Genomic DNA, 23,485 nt, shown 5'->3' on the forward strand with positions numbered 1-23,485 from the left:
ATGATGTGTCTGAAGTATGGTAGCCTCAGCCTATTAGTCATCTTGGATTCTAGGGATAGTTCTGAGTCTGACCTGATTTATTCTAGGACTCATTTATTTGGTTTTTTTAAACTGTACACAGTATCTTCAGAATGCTTCTCCAGCATCACATCTCAATTGAATTGATTTTCTTTCTATTTGCTTTCCACACCATCCAGCTGTCACACCTATTCATTGTGATGGGAAATACGATGGCATGGACAGTCCTAACTTTAGTATACAGTGATATATCTTTGCTCTTCAGGAAGGAAATTGTCTTCAGATTTACAGTCAACCTGTACTTTTGTATGTCATCTGAATCTTGCTACAGATTAGCCCATGTACCTTCATTTGATAAAATGACTGAACTTCATTTAAAACTTCTTTACACTATTACATTAGTTACATTTATCCCTTAACCATTCTGTCAAGGTTTAAAATTTGTTAATGAAATGCCACCACTGTTCTCAAGCACCACTGAATCCATCAAAATTGAGGTTATTGACTCTTAACATGATTCCTTAAAGGTTACAATGAAAGCTGTAATCCCAGAGCAGAAATGCAATTAAAAAGCTTGGGTATATAGAACTGGGTGCACTTAATATATAGAATGTATCAACTACAGCCACATGGATGAAATTGAGCAGTTTCCAGGGTCAAATGAATCAGCACCAGAACATTACTGTGAAGGAGAGCAAATAATTATCGAAAAAAATCCTCCTTCTATATGGTTGGTTTTCTGTCCCTATAATAGTTTTAATATGAGCCTATCATTTTGACTTCTTAAAATAAAAAGTTGAGATTCTGAAAGGGTATATCTAATGCATTTTTGTCATCACATTGTTAGACTTGAAAATAGATGGCTAGACCTGAAAATAGATGGTTGAAAATAAGTGTTTTAGTATTTTGAATGTCAACATACAATAATTTTCTTCAGTAGATTTAACAAAATTGATGTGCCTTTAAATGCAATGGCCAAGATCTAGCTAGGTCCTTGCATTGATGGAAGATGACCATCAGTGTTGCTCAGAAGAAATAACTTTTCTCTATCTCATGAAATGAAAATTCCCACTGCTCTTGGAATCAATATTCCCAGTTATTATGGTGCCTTCTCTTCCTGACATAATCTGTTCTGATTACATACGAAGAACTATGAGAATGAAAGTTATTGAGAACAAAATCTCTTTGTCAGACTACAAATCCTACTTGATCTGTACAAACATACACTCTGTTCTAGATAAGACTCTTCTGGGTATTTTCAATACGCTGCACTGTATTGGAGTACCAGGCTAGAGAACCTTTGGAGATGATGCAGATTATGCAGATTTACTGCATCAAAATGCTGGGAGGCAGCTTCAGACAGCACAAACCCTCTTCCTGCCTTTTAGCTGCTTTGGATGGTGCTACAGCTGAATAAGTCCACTCCAAGCCAATATATGTGCCATCTATAGTTAGATGATTCTATAGAACAGAGGACAGATTCAAGTGCATATATTATAGTTATGTTGTGCAGTATATAGATTTCTCACAGTTAGTTAAAGATAGCTTATTGGTTGAATAATCTGCTAGAAATCAATGATAAATCATCTATTGTATGCCATGCACTGACATAATCCTTATTTGATTAACCCTGGTGTTATTAGTTGGGCACACTGGTATTCAGGAGAACACTGCAACAATCCATTACAGTTCTTCAGTTTCTTTATCTGCTCCATTGGTGAAATTATTTTGTTGTTTGAGTTGTCAGCATCTTAAAGTTGGGTCTTCAATTCTAGTATCTAAAGCCTAGCCCCTGATAATGGAATAAAAAATATAGCTACTGGAGCATGGCAGTATTTAAAAGCTAGCCCAAGAGCTTGCAGCTGGCTGAATCACCTTATTGATTATAAATTTCATCAAGTGTCAAAAGTGCTACAAGGAATTCATGGCTCATGACTAAGAGGCTTTCTTCTTTTCCAAAACCTCTTAAATTTACTTGAGCATTTATGGTGAATTAGAGCCACATTGATTGGCTTAAGATTTGCATATATTTGCTCATTTGTTCATTCCACATCTTTCAGCATCCAGAAATGCAGACACTTCTCTTGCACTAGAGAAGACTCATCTTTCTTTGCAAAACAAGGAAATTAAGTGTGAATATGGGTGACACTTAGGTGCAACAGAAAAGATTCTACATGGAAATGTTTAAATTCTTTACCTTTCTCCTACACTTAGTAACAAAATGATTTACCTCCCTCTCCCAACTAAAATCCTTTTGGTAAAAATATTGTAATAAACCAGAGAAAAATTATAGCATATAATGTCACTCATTCATCTTGGATATGCAACAGCAACTCACACGATATTTTCTATGTATAGTAGGTATAGTCTAAGCCTATGAATCCTAACTTGATGTCTATCTTCTGATGTTATCTGATGTCCCCTCTGAAAACTTCCACAGTTTAGAACCAGCATCTCTGAAAGCACAGTAAAATGATAAATGGATAGAAGGAAGGGATGAAACTATTAAAATCTTCAGTATAAAAATGATAATTGAAAAATACGCCCACTTACATCTAGATTAAATCTAGTCATGTTTGTTGATGGAAACTATTGAAAGTACGAGTCAAATGATGTATTTAGTAATGCTACATAATAAAAGCAAATTTCTCACTTAAGTTATTATAAATTATAAATGTTTTTTAAAATTCTGTCCCTAATTTCTGTTTTATGACTGACCAAAAAAATGAACAATAGGAATTATATAAATTCCATATAGAAAGGAAATTGCAATTATTTATGTCAGGGGAATTATGATTATTTTTCTTTAGGAAACATCTAAAATTATATATAGTGTCACCTGCAAGGATTGCTTCTGCAAGGAAATGGAAAAGCCCTGAAATACCAACAACAGAAAATTGTCTGGATAAAGTATTGGATATGTTAGAAGTGAATAGGCTTACCACTTTGGTAAATGAAAGGTCGCTCAAATACTGGAACGAAGATTGGAAATTAGTGTTGCAATACTGTAAAGAAAGATGAAGTATACGGAAAGCTACATAATTGGAGCAAAATACTCTCAGGTGTTTTTTAAGGAACAATTAGAATAATCAGTCTTTTGGTAAATAATGGATGAAGGAGAGGGAAATAGTTACATATGTTATAGAATTTATAACAACAAAACAATAAAATTGTTTTGTGATAGAACAATTATATATAACAGTTATAAAATAATTTGATCCCAGGTCTTTAAGTTAAATGGAAAATATATATGTATTGGTTGACATGCTGTAAATTTTAATCATAAATGCTATAACAGGAAGAAAGAGTCAAGTCAAAGAGAATTTTGAAAATTGGATACTGAAGTTAAGCCTAAAGAAAGTGTAAAGCTAGAGAAGAAGCATGCTGATTGTTGTTAAGTATGTTGGAATATGATTGTTGAGTATGTTGGAATATGATTATTACAAATCTATTTAAGTGAAAATGCAATAAATATTATTTATTTTCCTTACAATATTATTACATTTAAAGAAAGTATGAAGCAGTCCTAAGCTTAAGGGGGGGGGGAAGCTTTATCTTATTGACAACGTTCCATATCTTAACTCATGGACAAGTCAATAGACTGCTTTTTATGTTTCCACTGATCTGCTACCAACATATTTGCCACTGCTACCAATTTAAAAATTAGTTGTCTAGCATGCAAAGAAAATTTGCAGCACCTTTGAGAGTGCATCCAGTGAAGTAGCCCGAGGGTGCATCTGTACTGATTAAAAAGATCAGAAAGTCCTAATTTTCTTCCTGTTCTTTCCTATTTTAGAGAACCATTGAAGTTTTGTTTATCCCAGAATATTTTCAGTCAGCTTTCAGATCAGAGACTTTTTAAACCAGCATTTCTTCATCTTCATCTTGCCAGAGTACAAAATGGGATTCTTAATTCTTAAATTCTTAAAATTTTTCAATCAGTCTGGCTGTACCCATAATCTTGAAAAGCTTATGTTACTTTTTTTAACCTCTTAGGGCCAGAACAGACAGGCATGAAAGAATGGTCTGAGTCTACTCTGGGTGGAGGCAGGTTGGAACCTCGCTGTCCATATGGCCTGCTTCCAAGACCATCCGTGGACATAGGCACCAGCCAGCACCACTAGGAGTCAGATTATCCTGTCTCCTTTTTGTTCCGCTCATAAGAACTAGAGTGTGGCTTCGGTGCTGCTTCCGGCCACTTTGGAAGTGTGTGTTGTTTAATCAGCATGCTCCAAAGTGGCCAGAAGCTGCCTTATTTGGCCTGTCTGTTTCACCACCAAGTCTCAAAGGTGTTACAAAATTCCTTTCTATGATGGCAGAGAGTAACATGGCTATGCCTTTGTCTAGCACATTTTCTAACTTCATAAGAAGATCAAAGCATCACACCAGGATCAGAAAGAAAGAAAGGCGGGTTATACACCGCCACTTCCGACGCACTCCGTGCGTGCAAGGGTTACGAAGGGGCGTCCTAGGGTTAAGAAGAGTTGCCCCTTCCTAACCCGCCCTGGTCCCAACACGCATGGAGCGTGCCGTAAATGGTGGCGCCCATCCACATGGGCGCTGCCATTTTGACGTCTTGGACACTGTGCATCCAGACATGTCACGGTGGAAGTGACGCCGCAAGAGCGTGCTCCGCCCCTCACAGCGCCACTTCCGCATTTTGAAAAGGAGCGCCATTTCGGCGCTCCTTTTTTGCCACGGAGGGAAGCCTCGCAGTCTGGCTGCTGGGGCTTCCCTCTGCAGCGAATGGCGGCGGCGGGAAAACGGCCCCTAGAGGGCCATCTGTAACCTGCCAAAGAAAGTATTTTACATAGCCTCTGCCTATCCTTTTAAATAACTTTCTTTCTAAATGACTATTGTGGATATATCTGTCAGATACACATACATACATGCTTTTTGATAATCACATATTGCATGTTTATTATGTGTTAATGGTGCATTTAAGCCTCCATGGTATATAGTAAATAGTATAATTGTCACACATTTTCTGCTGGAGGTTTTAATCATATTGGTTGCATTATATACCTTAGGACACATGATGAGAAACAGGCCTTACAAAGCATCCTTTTAAAATATAACAGTTTCATTTATTACATCAAAGACATCCTACTTGTATCTGAATAATACATTAATAAATACCAGTGTCTTTCAACTTTTGGTATATTATAGCCCCCCACCCCCATGCCATCCTTTTTGTTTTTCTGGTTTGTTACACAGACTTGTTAGAGTTTTGTTTAAGGTATACTATGATACACTCCTGTGCTGTTTATCCTTTGGATTAGTTGCCTAGTTTGCATTGTTGTGCTATTATGGCTCCAAGAAAGGGGTGGTCTTTATAGAAAAGGAGCAACAAAACCTGTTAAGTGCTGCGTAGTTTTGCTTTCTTCCTCTAGTGATGAATCTGATAAATTTCCTTTAGATGATATGTTAGCTCGGATTAGGGCCCTTGAGGAGACCCATGGTTTGACACCATGTTCACTTCCCTTGTCACAGTCTTCTCATACTAAAAGGACATATAAGTGTTCTAGGCGTGCTGTTCTTTATGACCACATTAAATGTCCCATTTTTGCTTTGGAACAGGAACGGGTGAGCGCTGGAAGTTCATCATCCCTAGGTAGTCCAGTTGGTGACGGGACAGGAACCTATGACACCAGCTGAGCCTGAGGAGGAGATTCAACCAGCCGTGATTCCTTCAACATCTGGTGAGTTACCACTGCAGTTTAGAGACCCTCCTCCTGGTTATTCTTGGCCTTGGGGGTTTCCTTTTAGCCCTCAGCCATATTCGTCCCATATTCCTGGTAGCAAGGTGGGTGATAGATTTGAACCTAATGTTTCTGCCCAGGTGGCACAATATAGTTGGCCAACATCCCAGCACATTGGGGGTCAGTTTTGGTCTCCTTTTGATCCGTGCTGGGTTATGGCCTCTTATCAATCAGGTTATACGGGTGTTTTGCCTTCTGCTATCCCATTTGGGAGAATAGCTTTGCCCCTGTGATCACTTGTCCCAGTCCACCATTGAAAAATTTTTGAAAGTGGAATATGTAGATGTTTTCACGCTGCTATGTTGTGAGCTGGAGAAGAAAGAAAGGGATGAGCTGTCTGATAAGGAGAAGGAGAAATTACACAGAAGGAAAGTAGAGTGCAATTTCTCTTATTGGCTTAATGGTTTTCTCATCTATGTGGGGGTAAAAGTACAATCGATCTTATGATGCCTACTCGGCCAGTCCAGGGAGAATGCACGCATAGTGGTCACCTGATAAAGAAGTCAGCTGCCCCTTCTGCTTCTAAGCCTCAGAACTCCTCAGGTCTGCAGCAGAAACTACTCTGTTGGGAGTTTAGCTTCTAGGGTGTTTGCAGTCAAAAGGCTTGCAAATACTCTCATGAGTGCTCAGTATGCAAGGGCTCTCATTCTTTTTGGAACTGCACTAAGAGTCAGTCTCAATCAGGATTCAATAAAGAAGGACAAATTAACAAGAGAGCAGGCGGAACTCCCCAGTCTTCGAAAGGGCCCCAGTCCAATCAGACTTGAGGTTCTCTGGTGTTTTCTATCTTCTGATTCCAATTTGGAGATGGCTCATTATTTTTTTGATGGTTTCCAAGATGGCTTCTGTATTTTTTTTTTCAGGACACTCGCCATCCAATTTTAGCCAGCAATTTGAAGCCTGTTAAGGGGTTAGGGCTTATTGTTTGACAGAAGATCGCTAAAGAGGTTGCTAAGTGTCGCATTTTGGGCCCTTTCTGTTACCCTCAATTCCCAATTTGAGGGTCTCCCCTTTGGGTGTGGTTCCTAAGAAAGTGGAGGATGAGTTTCATAGTATTTATCATTTATTTTACCCTCACTGGTTATCGCCATCCAAAGCTGTATTGTTCCATTCTGCACCGTTAAGTGCATTTTTAGGTGCGCTGCAAGTTAGTGAGCTTGTTTTGTCATCTAAGCATGATAGATCAGGGAAAGCATTGCTATATGATAATATTAGCTTTGATGGACAGTCTGTTACACTTCTCATTAGATCTTCTAAGACTGACCAATGCAATAAAGGTTCAAAGGTTTCCCTCTATCCTTGTTCAAACACAGCTATTGTCCAATTCAGGATCTTTGTCAATACATGCGAATTAGGGGTACCAGCCCTGGGCCTTTTTTCATTCATCGTTCATCAGGTTCTTTCCCCCTTGATCAAACATCAGTTCTGGGTGGTTACATCCAGGGCTTTGAGTACTATAGGCCTAACCAATGTCCGCTTTGTGATCCATTCATTTTGGATTGAGGTTGCTTCGACAGCTGCCACTATCAACCTGATGCCATAAAACGGATTGGTCACTGGAAGTCAACTGCACTTTGCAGATATGTTAGGAGGCTAATGCGTTAATTGTTCTTTCTTGGTTTTTCAGATCCTCACCCTTGGCTGTCAAGAGTTTGAGTACTACTGTTTGGCCACAGCATGATCTACAGGGCTGACTGGCAAGCAAGACTGAGCCACTTTGGTACTCACTTGGGCCTTGGTGATATTGCCTGTTTGCATTGGTTGGGCAAGCAGGGTCACCGTTGGCACGGCCTGTTACGGTTGCTGTTCAAGGAGCACTGAGGGCCTCCGTCCCAGGTTCACTTGGGTGGCAATGATCTTGGACTATTTAAGGGTAAATCGCTTATTCTGCAGTTCCTGCATGGTTTTTGCCTTATTAAGCAATCTTGGCCAAGTGAACATATTGTTTGGTCTGCCATGCTCCCTCGGCATGAGTGGAAATGCGGTGGTGACCCTGTAACCATTGATACAGCCTTAAGGCGGGCTAATAGAGAGATTTGAAAGGCCTTTGAGGCCAGTTTAGGCCACTATCTGTCCCACCCCCAGATTATATTCCAGAGGCCGGAGCGCTACTGGGCAGACAGCGTTCACTTTTCTGAAACCGGTAATACAATATTCGTAACGGATCTGCAATAAGGTATAAAAGGAGTGTTTAGTGTCGAGGTGGGAGATAGGGGCTAAGCAGAAGCTTGCTCATATCTGTGGCATAAATATTTGGATTATACTTCGGCAAGCACCTTGGACACCAATTGGGTGGAAGGACGTTTCTGGAATCACCTCTTTAGGCCTTGCGACCTGGGGGGTGGCAGAAAGAAATTTCCCTTAGGTCTGGCTTGAAAGATAAACCCCATCTTTAATCTTGGCAGATGATGGGATAGGGGCTTTCTGGTTAGACTGCCTGATGCGGGCCAACCTGTGAATAACCCAGTTTTTGGGTTGTCATTGAGGGCTCAGGTGTTATCGTCCAGATAAGTTGCAGAGGTGATCTGGAGAAAGATACCGGATGCAGCTTTTCCCACACTTGGTTATTAGAAATTAGTTGCAGTTCCGTTAAGAATTAAATAGGTCAATAAATGGCCCTGTTTTATCCAATTTGGTGTCTGGTGTCATTATTCTGGGGTTGGGTAGCAATGGCTGCCTGTAAGCATTCCTTTTTTTCTGCTTTTGTGTTTTTATAATTCAACTCCTTTTTACCAGTTTTTATAAAATACAACAGATTTATTTTATTCACATCCAGAGAAAACCAAAATCTGGATATTGTTGCCCCCTCCATCTTTCACAAAACCGAGAAGTATTAACACACCATGAGAAATTTTTGCAAAGGGATGGCCACAAAATGCTTCTGCAGATAAATGTTCTGTAACCTGAACTTAAGCATGTTTACTTAGAATAAGTCCCTTTGCACAGGATTCAGCAGGAGTTAGTTCCTACCTAGTTAGTTCCCTTCCACTTGCAGCTGCCTCACATTTCTGCAAAAGGACTCTGAGGCTTTGGAGCCCAGAAGGGATCAAGGGCTCCACCAGGGAGCATCCACCTCAGAGTAACCCAGCCAGTGCTCAGAATGGAACTACTGCTGTTAAATATAAGAGTGGCTCAAGTTAACCTCTTCCTTCAAAGTGAGGTGCAGCAAATTGCTTCTCTGAGGAAACATGCAGCACCCAAGAGAGTCGCATGTTTAAAAGGGGAGAAATTCTCAGCTGTGAGAGTGAGATCTATGAAGTAGAATAGGTTGCCTGATGGTTATAACATATTCCTGTGTGGCTTTCACCCACCTGCATCTCAATGGAAAATCAAGTATTTTAAAATAAATGTTGTAGTTCTGCCTGCAAATATAAACGCTTACAAGAATCTCAGCATCAGAGGCATCCTGCCTCTGTATGAGCTTGTCTTGTTCTATTTTGCACAGATCTGTTGAATTTCACTTCTGCTCAATATTTAGAAAGACTAAATGCAACTAAATCAAGTCTTCCAGTGCCTAATCAGGAGACTCTAGTAAGGGGACTCTATGGCCCAATGGAGATTGTTAAAATCTAGTGCCCATCAGTGTAATTAGGGATTGGTGTTAATGTAGAACTAGGAGTTCATCATCATCATAAGGATAAAAGGTTAGTTCCTTAATCCTTGAATACCCCAGTTCTACTTTTCGATTTCTTTACTGTGTGGGTCGTCTGGTTAGGGATCTTTGGACTTCTGTTTGTGTTTATGTTTATTATTCCAACAGTGTAGGTGCATCGTTTTTTGTGGGTTTCTCAGGCTATGTGGCCATGTTCTAGTAGAGTTTCTTCCTGAAGTTTTGTCAGCATCTGTGGCTGGCATCGTCAGAGAAAAAGTTAAACCGAAGTTAAAGCGGAGAAAAACGCCACCTTTTTACTTTCAGAATTTTATCTGGTTTAACTTTGGTTTAACTTCACATTATGTCACGTTAACAGCGATGTCGTGTGATAAACCCCAGGCACTTCTGGATTTTCTCTAATTTAACTCTCATTTAAATCCTGTTTTCCTGTGGGATCTTGCTAGTGTGATAAACTCCCCAAAGCAACCTGGGGTTCCAGATTGTGGTTTGAGTGCTGTTTTGGGGCCCACTCAGATCCAAAGTATCTTTTATTGACTCATGACTTCATTCTCAATTGCCTCCACTCCTCATTTACTGGAGGCTTGGACAAGTTATACTGTCTCAGCCTCTTTGGCAGACTGATCACTATTGTCCTCTTAAGTCTCTTTTGTGACTGCTTTGTGCATTCACCACTTTTGTGATTGTGTTGGGTGGGCCCATGAGGATGGTTTTCTGTTTCAGTTTCCCAAGCCCTCTTTCCCCCCCGTCCTGTTTTATCCTCCCCCATGCACTTTCTTGCTTCATTTACTTACTATAATTCAGACGAAAGGTACAGAGTGGCACAGTGGTTTGGGCTCCAGACTATGACTCTGGAGGCCCAGGTTCAGATCCCGCTTTAACCATGGAAATCCTCTGGGTGACAGCCCTCCTATCCACCATCTTGAGGCAGAGAAAGGCAAGTCAGCTCCAACAGGCCTTCCCTGAAAAGAAGAAGAGCCCTCCTTCTATCCACCATCTTAAAGGAGAGAAAGGCAAGTCAGCTCCAACAGGCCTTGCCTGAAAAGAAGAAGAGCCCTCCTTCTATCCACCATCTTAAAGGAGAGAAAGGCAAGCCAGCTCCAACAGGCCTTGCCTGAAAAGAAGAAGAGCCCTCCTTCTATCCACCATCTTAAAGGAGAGAAAGGCAAGCCAGCTCCAACAGGCCTTGCCTGAAAAGAAGAAGAGCCCTCCTTCTATCCATCATCTTGAAGGAGAGAAAGGCAAGCCAGCTCCAACAGGCCTTGCCTGAAAAGAAGAGCCTTCCTTTTATCCACTATCTTGATGGAGAGAAAGGCAAGTCAGCTCCAACAGGACTCCGAGGGAGAGCAGATCTGCTGGACTTTTCCCCTTCCTTACTGCCATTCCCTTCTCCTTTTGTGTCTTGTCTTTTTTATATTGTAAGCCTGGGGGCAGAGAAATGTCTAATTAACAAATTGTAAACCATTTTGATAGCCTTGGCTGAAGAGCGGGGTATGTATGTATGTATGTATGTATGTATAAATAAATAAATAAATAAATAAATAAATAAATAAAATAATCAATCAATCAATCTTGGGCAAGTCACACTCTTTCAGCCTGTAGATGGCCCCTCCTTTGTTCCAGGACACATTCTCCCTTTCAGTCTTCTGTCCAGGAAGAATTCCAAAATGTCCTCCATTTTCCTTGGTGTGACCCCTCCACACACACACTCTTTCCTTCTTCTTTCTCTTCCCTTCCTCTTTCTTCCAAGGACACAGAAAAGGGTTTTCCTGGTTATAATTTGATATCCAACTGGAGATTGTCTGACCTTACAAGCTTTTTACTGCAGGCTCTGTTCTATATACGAGCCCAATTCCAAGTATGGAGCTTTGGAGACCTTTTCCAGGGTTATTGGTACTCCCAACACTGTCCTGCCCATTGGACACATGGTGGAATTATTATTATTATTATTATGCTTTATTTATATAGTGCTGTAGATTTACAATAAAATAGATAAAGTAAACCTGTCCATGGCGTATATCTAAGAAATAATAGTATAATACATATACAGAATAGATAACAATACAGGAAAGGGTACAATAAAGTAAAGCAAGCAACAAATTAAAAACATCAATTAACAAATAATAGTCAAGCAATGCCTGGGAACGCTTCTCTGAACAGGATGGTCTTCAGCTCAGTTTTGAAACTGGTTAAAGAAGTAATGAGCCATGTTCGGGGGAAGGAGATTCCAGGAGTGGGGGGCAGCAAGTGAAAAGGGATGAATGTGGGATGGGGCACCCCATCCTAGTGGCGGTTCACATTTGGGGTGAGTCCTTCAAAAGCAAGGCTGTTCATTTTTGGTGTGACAACCAGGCTGCAGCCAGAATCCTCAATTACCAATCTTCCAGGACTGAGTGGGTCATGCACCTGGTCCACTGTTTTGTTTTGTTTTGACTCAGCAACAACTTAACTTTCAAAACTCAGTTCATACCAGCCCTCAAGAATAGCATTCCAGGAGGCCAGTTTCTGCTATTTGGCACCCAGGACAGACCCTTTGCCCATGTGTCCTGAACTGCAGCCAGCACACACAAACACACGCCAATAAGGAGGGCTCAACAAGGTAATTAACTCTGCAGCTGGAAATAGTCCACAAACCTTGCAGGGATTGAGAGAAAGAGCAAACCGAAAGCCGAAGTCAGGAGAACAGAGATCATGATAGTCAGTCCAGTCCAGAGTCAGATCAGCCAGAAGGTAACAAGAGTCCAGTTCGTTCCAAGGTCAAGAGTCAAGGCAACAAGGAGTCAAGATACATGGAGCCAGTGCAGGCAGCAGTCACACCAAAGGATCATGCAATAATCTCTGGCACCGAGTTAGCATCTCACAGGTGGTTAAGTAGGAGATTCCCTCCTCGGTGCCAGCTGAGGCTTGTTTGCCAATTGTCTCTCAGCAATCCTCATGGACCTGCGTCTGCCAGCACTCTAAGCCCTGCGTTGCCTAAAGGAGGAAACCTCCAGGCCCGGTTCCTCCCCAGAGTCACCACTAGGCTGCTGTACCATCAGATGAATCCCATCAGCACTAGGACCTGGCTGAACCTCCTCCTCTGGGGCTGGGCTCTGGCAGAGCAAGATTAGCACCTGGTGTAGCCTCAATTACCCCTTGCTCTGGAGTAGCCCCATCCTCCTCCTCGTCCTCCAAGTCCTGCTCTTGACTGGATTGACTCCATGCCTTTCCCAGAGGGGCTTTGGGTTCTTGGAAGTATGCTGTCATGCAGGGTGTTCTGTCTTCGCTGGCCCCTGCCACCCTCAGAGCTTACAGGAGGGCTTTTGCCAAGTTTTTCTACTTCTGCAGGGCGATGGGCCTCCGGGCAAGTTGGCCAGTGTGTGTTTATGCCATCCTGCAATTCCTTGCTTGGCTACAGGAGGGAAGTTTGCCTCACACACCATGTTGGTTCCTTTCGGCCAGTAATTCTTTCTTTTCCTAGGCCTCTGGTTTTCAAGACCATTGGGCATCCTTTCTCATCAGGAGAGCGAGTGAGGACACCACTCAGGTGGGTGGATGGGAGGAGGCCCATTTGTTTCAAACTCTTTTCCAGGCTCTCTCACCATTCAAGAGGGTGTGTCATTCCAGAGCGGAGGACTGCCTTTTCTGGGCTGCCTTTGCAACTGCCTTTTTGGGGCCCTCCAGGTGTGTGATCTGGTCCTCTCTTCCAGAAAGGACTGGGCCAGGAGGCACTAAGGTGGGAAGATGTCTATTTTGATGGAAATGCTGTGTTGTTTGTTCTTGCAAGATCCAAGTGTGACCAGTTGGTAAAAGGGTCCACCATCAGGCTTCAACAACTTCATGGCTGCTGGCTTTGCCCTGTTAAGACTTTGCATACATACTTTGAATCCTGTCTTCTGACCCTTCTCCATGAGGATGGAACTCTACTCACTCAGTTCCACCTGGAGATGGTGCTTAGACTGGCCTTGAGACATGTTGGGCTTCCAGTGGAGGAATTTGGAGGACACTCATTCTGCATCAGGACTGCTGCTCCCATAGTGGACTGTGGTTTACCTGTGGACACCATAAAAAGGATGGGCCGGTGGAAGTCCAGGTCATTTGCTGGCTATGGTTTGGACTCTTGCATTGGGAAGCCATGAGGACTGTGGGTGTGGGTCCCCTGTTTGGGATGGTGTAAAGCTTTCAGTAGGGGTTGGTACAAGGCACTCTCCCCCAGTGTGTGTGTGAGAGACAGTCTTTTGTGATGGTAGCATGGGTCATGGATCTGGTGGGCGTGGCTACCTGTGCTGTGGAGCATTGGTATCGGCAATCCCATGGGGACCCAGAGGCACTGGGATTGTGGAGGAGTTGCCATTGCAGGGGCAACTCATGATTAGCAGTCTACCCACCTGGAGTAGGCTAGAAGGCCAACCAGAAAGTTTTCAGCATGCCACAGCTAACGCCTGGATTTTTTGGGACTTGCAAACAAGGCAGGTAGATTGGAATATCCTGAGATGTTGACAATCATGAAGATGCTCCAGCCCACCAGCCATCAGCAGCAAGTAGACCGGAGCCTTTCTCTCCCATAGTGGCCAGATATACTACTGTGGGATCTTTGGTCTGGCAGCTTTGAGTCTGGGGATGACAGCATGAGTTCCCACACTCCTGTACATTCAGGCCCATGACCTCTCTGAGTCTAGCCATCTGATATTTCTCGCTTTCTACTACTTTCTATCTTTCCTAGCATTATTGTCTTTTCTACTGAGTCATGTCTTCTCATGATATGCCCAAAGTATGACAGTCTCAATTTGATCATCTTGGCTTCCAGGGAGAATTTAGATCTTATCTGGCTAAAGATCCATTTGTTTGTCTTTTTGGCTGCACATGGTACTCTCAGCACTTTTCTCCAGTACCACACCACAAATGAGTTGCCTTTCTTCTTATCCATTTTCCTCACTGTCTAACTCTCACATCTATACATGGTGATGCAGAATACAATGGCTTGAACAATTCTAACTTGTGTTCTCAATTGTATATCTTTACACTTTAGGATCTTATCTAGTTCTTTCATGGCTATCTTATGATGTATGGGCCATCGGGGAAGAGGTAAGTATATACGGAGGTCCATTATTTGTGGGAGCCAAACATGAACTCTATAAAGGTGATCAAAGACAGTGTGCAATGGTTGTTTTCACGTATAATAAAATCACAATCAGTAATAAGCAAAGGCTAACACAAGCACAGTGCAAGCCTTTCTAAATATAAAATGACTTAATTTCTCCTTGCTGATGATTGAACTGAGATCTTCATGGGCAATTATACATGATTGGAAACACCTCTAGCTAATGCTCACGATTTTTCCCTGTTCATTTATATGCACCAACAATGGTATCAAGCATATATTGTCCCAAGGGAGGGGAAAAGCGACGTTTCCTTTTTTTTTTTTTAGTCATACATTTATTACTTGGCATCAAGTGGGTGAAAGTTTTCCATTGGGAACTTTGCAATTATCAGAATGCTCTACTTCAATTTAAAGAGATTAGCCAAGAGATTAGCAGCATCCATTTAAGATAGAACATAAATACCTCTTGGATTGTAGGATGTGCTGGGCTGCCAGCATGGTCTGTAGTCTGTTCCTTCAGCATCAGTTAATGGATGACAGACATGTAGATTGTGCTAGCAGAATTTACTGAAGATAGAGTTGCCTTGTAATCCACCTAAACACTTCACTGCTTTCAAGCAATTTGTGAAGTCTACCATCCACTAACCATCAAGCAATACTGCACAATCAGGAGCAGGTGGATGTATACAATCATTTCTTGGCTCTCCTGCACTCAAATGTACACTTGTTCTTTTTTTAAAACAAGTGCTTTCATTTTTCACTGGAATTTAACAGGTCTGACTGATTAGGTCCCAGTGTGGGACTTGAACAGATACCCTTAGAGCCCAATCATAGAACTCCAAAGTTGGAATGTACTTTAAACTTATACAGTTCAATCCCTTGTTCAGTGCTATCTGAAGAGTTACAGTGCAAGAGGCATACACAGCATCTTGGAGAGATGGCCAGCCAAACTCTCCACAAATATTTCCTCATAAGGAGAACCCATCAATTCCTGAGGCACTGTGACCATATAAATTGGTTGGCTCTGTGTGTGTGTGTGTGTGTGTGTATACACCCCCCCCCCTTTAAATCACATATTAGTTTATTGTGATCCTATGGATTTGAAAGGATTTTCTTAAGCAATAAATACTCAGTGGTGGTTTGCCATTGCCTTTCCTGTAATATAGTTTGCAGCCACTGATACTCCTTGCCCCCCCCCCCCCCACTTTTAAATATTAACTAGTCACAACCCTGCTTAGTTTTGAAGATCAAATGGGACCTGGTTCCTTCAGATTATTTAGGCTATTTTAGACAGATATACATATTTCTTTCAAATAAGGGTTTCACATGTTTGGAGTCCAACACTTCTGATTTCTCATGCACTTTCCCTGTCCTGTCACCTTTGCTCAGACAAGTTAATCCCTTCATTACTCCAGTCTTCGTTGATAATTTGTGTATGTAGAGAGGATGGACTAGGCTGTGTTCCAGAAGAAGCAGAAACATGTAAAAGGAAAAGACAAAAAACATAAATTAAAAAACAAGTAATGATATCAGTACGCTGCACAATTAAATTTTAAAGTATTGTTTTGTCAGTTTAAAGTAGAATGGGAATTATGTAGCCTCCCAGATGTTGTTGGACAGCACTCTCAGCAGCCATAGACAGCATACCCAATTGTGAGCAATGCTGAGTGCAGTGTAATAGCATTTGCAGGGCCACAAGTTGAACATTAATGTTTTAAAGTGATCTCTATTGATACAACTTTAAAGACAGGGAAAGAAAAGATGTTATTTAAGTGTCTTTAAATAACCGTAGAAAGTAGTCAGCCATACTATTTCTTTGTATAAAACAAGGCATGGCAGAATTCTAATTTACTATCATATTCCATCTTATATATACTGAACAAGTGGCATGTCTCTCTTTGTGTCTATCTTCTTAGATATAGCATATTATAGGTGATTTCCCCTTCAAATGAAAGCTTCATTTACAGCTATCAAAGAATGTGCCCCCAGAACCCCTGATCCACTGCCTTCTACATTTGCTGTGTATTTTATTCACAGATGCACTGTGACAACGGCATGGGATATGTGCTGAATCAGCATAGTCAGCAACATCTTTTTTGCCCTAGTTTTCATTGTATAGATCCATTCCAGCATCCCTTCTGGTACTGTTTTCTGCTTGCATAAACCAAGGATTGGTGATTGTACTTGCAGAAATATATACATCCTTGGGCTAAATATAACCCTATCAATTTTCAAATATTTACCAAGCAAAATGTCATATTTTATTTTTTTTATCTGTCTCTTCTTTAGGTCATCACACTTGACTGCAGGGAAAGCAGCTGATGCAATTTTCAAGTCCTTTTTGCAATTTGTAGAGTTGGCATTTCTCAGTCTGCACAGATTTGAAGCTGTTACAGGTGAAAACAGCTGCAATTTAAGGAACAGATTGGTTTAGATTTATAAAAGACACATGAAAAAGGAAGAAACTATCCTATAATGATGGCCATTAGCAAATTTGATGCCTATATTGCATTTAAACCAAACAAAATCTCCTAACATATGCATGTGTCCACATGGAACAAAGCACTAGTGCTCCAGCAGTTATGGGGTGGGACTTCCACCTTCTGGGGTGGGATTTCTGGGCAGGACTTCCACCATCTGAGGGGTGAGACTTCCAGGAAAAAACCCCAAAGCACATTCTCCCAGCCTAAGACTAGCAATAGCAAACCCCCCTGTGATGAAATGTGCAAAGAAAACACCATGATAGTTTCACTTTAGCGTACTCAGAAATTAGAAATGACTTGAAAGCAACACACACAAGTCATACTCTCTCAGCCTCAGAATATGGCAATGGAAATCCCCCTCTGATGATAGTTTCACCTTTGGGTCGCAAGGAGCCAACACTTGGAAGGGAGGGAGAGTGCTCTGGGCCAATAAGTTGGAAACAACTTGGAGGCACACAACAACAACAAGCATAATAAAGCACAGAAGGCATAGCACAGTAGCAAGAACAAAGTGAGCCAGAGGTTTCAGCGTGCGACTCTGGAGACCAGCACTTGAATCCCTGCTCAGCCATGAAACACACTAGGAGACCTTGGAGAAATCACACTCCAGGCCTTAGAGGAAGGCAATAGCAGAAATCCCCTCTGAGGAAATCTTGCCAAGAAAACCCCATGGGTGGCCTCATTACACCTCACAAAACTACAGTTCCTGGAATCCCATAGCATGTGGACTTTCTGGCCAGAAGGGGAAAAATTTCCACCTAGAAGGGCTGCATGCTGCTTTCCTTGCTGTAGCTTAGTTTTCTGTGGGCGCATGCAGCTGGGCTGGCTCCTTGCCGCTGCCTGGTTCTCCCACAGAAAACCAGACTGTAGCAAGGAGCCGGCCCAGCCACGTGCTCCCCACTCCTCCTTGCCATGGGCCAGTTCTCCCAAGGCAAACCAAGTACATGTCAAGCACACATGCCCTTCTCCCCACCCCTACTTGCCATGGCTACTGCATATCCTCGGAGACAGCTTCATGTGCCAGAGAGGGCACATGTTTGCCACCATGGGTATAATATATTCACCTTTAGGTTGCATAAGACGTAAAAAATAAAATAAAAATGAAAATAGGCCAATTTCTACTCCATAAAATCTCTAAGAATACATGTAACTACAAGTTGTTACACATCTCTACAAATCTGAGGTATCTTAGATTAAGTGATAATAGATGGAATCTCGTATGGCCATTACGAATGCATGACCTGGAGTTATGCACATATGACTGTTATGTATTCACTATCCCTACATAGCTCCTAGTTTGGGGACTATGCTGTCACCAAGGATAATATGAAAGTCCCCCAATCTCCACTTACTGAGAAGTAGCCACTGCAATCAATGGAGGTCTGTTCTCCTGTCACCAAGGAAACAGCTTGACTGACATTCCCCCTGACCCATGAGCAATCTCCAGTGCAAGGGGGAATTGAGACAGGAACCTTGTTTCTGCCTATCACAAAGGGATTCACACATGTGAAGACATGGAAATGGCAGCTAGCTCCTTGAGGGACAGGAAACAGACTGTATGGGTTTCTGTACAGTGGGGAAATGTACAGATGTGGGACAAAGGTAACAGGGTTACTATGGGTCTGTCATGGCCAGCCAAGATGAGCTCTTGGAGGATGAGGAGGCGGATGAGCCTCCTCCAGAGCAAGGGCTGATTGAGGCTACGCCAGGTGTTAGTTCTGCTCTGCCAGGTCCCAGCTGTGCTTCCCCAGCCCCAGAGCAGGAGGTCCAACCAGGACCTAGTGCTGAGGAAAGGCCTCCTATGGTGCCACAGCCTAGTGGTGACTCTGGAGACGAGGCTTGCCTGCAGGTGCCTTCTTATCAAGAGAGAAGGGCCGAGAGTGCTTGCAGGCTCAGATCCAGGAGGATTACAGAAAGACAATCAGCAAACCAGCCTCAGGTGGCTCGAGGGAGAGTTTCCCTGATTTAAGTGGGAGAGAGGCTTGAGTTTGTTGCTAGAGTTTATTGCATGAGCCCTTGGTGTGATTGCTGTCGCTCTAGCTCCTGATATCTTGTTACCTTGCTACTTTGTTATCTTGACCTCGGACCGGACCTTTGTTATCTCTTGGGTATTGTGACCTCGGACTGTTTTGACCACGCTGCTTTCTGGCTTCCTGACTTCGGCTCGTCTTTCAGCATGCTTGACTTTCTGCAACCCTGACATTGGCTTGTTTCCTCGGCTTACTCTTTGACTGCTTCTCCACAAGGTTTGTTTTGCCTACACGTGTTGGCTGCAGGCTTGGTTATCAGCATAAGTCAGAGATTGCTGGCAGCAATCCCGGACAGGGTCATAGGAAGCCATGATGACCAAACATTTAGACCCAGATGAGGCAATAGGGTATGATGCAATCATGGCAGGGCATAAACTCTGCAAGTGGCAGAAAGTGCAAAGTCATGCCACATGGAGGACTTGAATAGATGTAACACACTGGGAAGAGGCTGGACTAAATGCCTGGAGATGGCAACTGTATATAAGGGAGGAGCTCCAGTGCCCCGTGTGGGTGTTGTATGGTGTGTTGTATAGGCATGAGGTTCTGTCTGTGTAAGTACTGATTTGTAAAAAGTGGAATGAAGATTAAAGTGCTTCTTACTGAGAGCCCAGCATGTCATCTGCTGCTTCTCTGTGTGGGAGACATTTTTCTCCAGCCAGCACAAGCTCAGAGTGCCTCTTTGGGGTTGGATCCAGGTGTACTGCTTTGGAGGTGTGTACTGCTGGTCACGCAAATGCTCCAACAGATTACAGGGTGGGTTGTTGAACCAGACTTCACTGTGTAGCACCATAACTATGTATATGTAAAAACCATACAGGAATCCATCCAATTGTTTTAATCTACATTATGAGAGAGATTACATTGTTGGTTTTTGCCTACCAGCCACTGAAAACACTAAGGGGCAAAACAAAATGGCCCCGATGGGGTGGCTTGGAGCTGCCCCATTTAAGGCTGAATTGGGTTGTGCCAAACAGAGGCATAGCCCCAATCCAGCTAGCTTCCACCTCAAATTGGAGTGGGAAAAATCTGTTACTATTTCAGGCAGAGAAAAGCCACCCCTTTGCTTCTGGAGCCAGCTTTTTGCCAGCTTTGGGGCATGTGGCATCTATACGCCATGCCCCCAAGTTGCTCCCAAATTGCCTGGCATATAATCACAGCCATGATGTCTGGGTATTTTAAGGGCATTGTGTGTGTAAACACAGTGTCCCCAAGCCAGCTTGAAGCCAGCTGAAGCTGCTGGTCTGTTACAGCCCTAAGATGGAATGGGTAGTTTGTACCAATAGACTTAAATTCTGTGATGCCCCATGTCTGGGAAAGCTTTCAAAATTGCTGAAAATGGCTCACACAGCTTGATAGAGATTTATAACAAAACAAAAAGTCTTTGCAAACAAGAGAAATAAAACACAGTTCCTAAAGTACCAAGTCAGCGTCCAATGGAGAAGGGTCAGACAGTCTAAGGGTCACGGTCTGTTTAGCAAGGCAGTCCAGAAATCAAGGGTTCCAGGGAGTCCAGATCTGTCAGCAGTCCAAGATTGAAGGTTTCAGGCCATGAAGACAAAGGGAGTCAGAGAAATGTGTTTTTGCCAGAAAGCTCAGATAATCTCTGACAAAGGAGCTCAATGTCCTGCACCTGTTTATAATTCCCAGTTCATGATCACAGGTGCTTCCCGATTGCTGAGTCTTTCTCATAAAGTCTCTGTGACTGGCAGAGGCACTCCCTTTCAGACCTTTGTTGGCTAAAGTTTGGTATCTCAGTGTCCTGTTCTTCTATATCTTCTGTGCCTGGAATCTCTTCTGATGGGAGGCTGGGCTGCTGAGGTTCTTGGCACGGCACAGATTCTGCTGGAGCTGGCAGAGCAGAGCTAGGGCCTGGCTCACCTTTAGGCTCAACCTCCACCTGGAGCTCTAACTCATCCATCTTATCCTCAGCCTGGTTGAATGTGACATCCCATTTCTTGCCCTACAGTCTCATTTTCTTGATGGGAAATTATTTATGAGGAATTAAATACAAGTTTCAGTAAAATATTTCTAAAATATTATTTAGAAAACAAGCACACACAAAAAACCCTACCATTAGTTACTAGTTGTAATAGATACTTGAATAGACATTTGAAGTTTAGATTATACTCACTCTTAATCAAATGTCTTTAAGATCAGATTAATTTATACATTTACTATTATAAGTTTAACTAAACTTAATGTCTGCTTATTTCATACTAACAGATTAAAGGACAGAAGTGCAACCTTCCCTTCAAAGGAAATTGACCACTTTCTCAAATGTATTGATAGTAATCTTTGGAGAGTAGAGTAGAGTAAGCTTCTAAGACTGTTCCCTGAACCTTAAATCCAGAAGCCTTTCTTGCACTCTGATTTAAAACACAGTCTTCAGGTTCAGAAACAGGAATTATACCATTAAGAGCTACATTAGTATTACAACTAGTCACCCCCTCCTCATGACTTTTGAGTGCTTGAGTAACTCATCAAAATGCTTGATGAAGTCCAAAGTTCACAGTAGTTACGCAGAACAGCCTACTCGGTCTATGACTCCTCCTCAGCTCCTTCCCCAAAAAGAGAAACAATCTCTTCTCAGGAAGAAGAACAGGAAGATCTCACAGCACTAAACATCCCTAATGTGCAGAAGTATACAACTGGACAACCAAACTCAATTTTGTACACAGTTGGATGTACAAACATATGAAATCTGGCACTCTTCTGGCTGTTGTTTTCTCTCCACTAAGAACCCTGCAAACCACAAGGTTACAACCATACCTAAATAGTGTTCATGTAGCATCTATACTGCTGAATTCTTCCTAGGAGTTAACAACTTAAGCAGAAAATCATAGGTACCTAGGAGGCCATCTTGGGTTCATTGATCCTATATTTGATTTTCTAGTCAGTCATGAGAAAAAACTTAATGAAAAAAAAATACTTCCCTGTGAATGCTAGGAAACTTTTTTCCTTGTGTGCTTTCTTAATACAAAGTCAGCAATCCTACTTTGCACATATGAATGCTTAGAATTTCAAAAGTAGCTCCTTAGGTCCCAACATATGTGCAAAATGGAACTTAAATTTCAGTTTCTCAGCTTTCTATTCATTACTCTGTCACTGTTGTATAATTAGTGAATGTATGAAATCACAATTTGGCTAAACAATAAGATTTGTTTTAAAACTGAGAGGAAGAAAAATGTTCATAATTGCTATTCAATTACTAAACAACTGCACTTCATTACAGAATAAAAACACTACTGAGAACTTGGGTAGAACACATTGTTTATAAAACTGTACTGCAGGTATGATACTATTACATATTTCCCCACTAACATACACACCCATCCAGGAAACTGTAATAGCTATTTTTACTGTTATATGTCGAAATGTAATTACAAAATAACATGTACTCATTTCATCTATTTAATTTAATCTATACAGATATTAGTGTCTTGTAAAGTACATATCAAAGCAATCTTACAATTTTCTGATTAATTAAGCAAAACATAGAAACAACAGGTATGACTTTCATAATTCAATTCCTGGTGCATAAGGTGTGAAACACAGTCAGGCATTTTCAGTCCCCCAAAGGTGTGATTATCTAATGATAAAACACATTATTCTTAGCACGATTCTGATTATTACTGTGTATTATTTCATTATATCTGAATATTAGTGCATATTTATACTACAAAATGAGGAAGCAATCTTCCAGTTCCTTGATAAATTCTTAGCTAAAAGTTTGACTCTTATAGTCCTGTCCTCTGAAGAGGTCTATGTTTTACTTATAACTCCCTCATTTCCCTACTATTAGCAATTACAATTGATGGGAACTGAAATCCAAAACATCTGGAAGACCAAAGGTTCCCTAGTCTTGCAGTATATTTTCTTTCTTTTTTCCAGTGTTGTGCTTCTTCCATCCTCATTGTATTGGAAAGGAAAAGTATTACATGTGAACAGTATTATCACATTCTGATTATACTAGCAATTACTACATATACTGTATATCGTGCTGGCCAATTGGCCGTAATAAAGTTATTATTATATACTGTATATTTAAAGTGCCTGTGATGCCTGCACCCTAGATCCCATCAATGTGAGTGAAGAGAAAAATATTTTTCATACATATATTAAAATTTCCCTCTGTCTATATATAGTTATTTGCTTTCTTGAAGCTGCACAGCTGTTCAGTTGGTGATCCAGTGTCTGTTTCACATGCAGAGGAGGCAGTTACATCTTTTGATAATAAATAATAATAAATAGTTAATTCATGTAAACTATAAAACACTATACCCAGTTTATGCATTAATATCTAGGACAGAAAGTAGTTACCACATAATTTACATATCTAGCTTCTTTTATAGTTCAGTGTGTTTCTTTCATATGTTCCCTTAATGAATTTATCCTTGTTTAACAGAGTGGCTTGGGTGGGGAGGTGGAGGAACCAAGGCAGAGGAAGCACTTTCCCCCATTCTTTTGTCAGCTTGTTAACAAGAAGGGTACAAATGTCTTTG

Source organism: Sceloporus occidentalis, unplaced genomic scaffold (genome assembly GCF_023333645.1).
Source record: "Sceloporus occidentalis isolate IW3139 unplaced genomic scaffold, rSceOcc1.0.p SCAF_2, whole genome shotgun sequence".
Taxonomy (NCBI): Eukaryota; Metazoa; Chordata; class Lepidosauria; order Squamata; family Phrynosomatidae; genus Sceloporus; species Sceloporus occidentalis.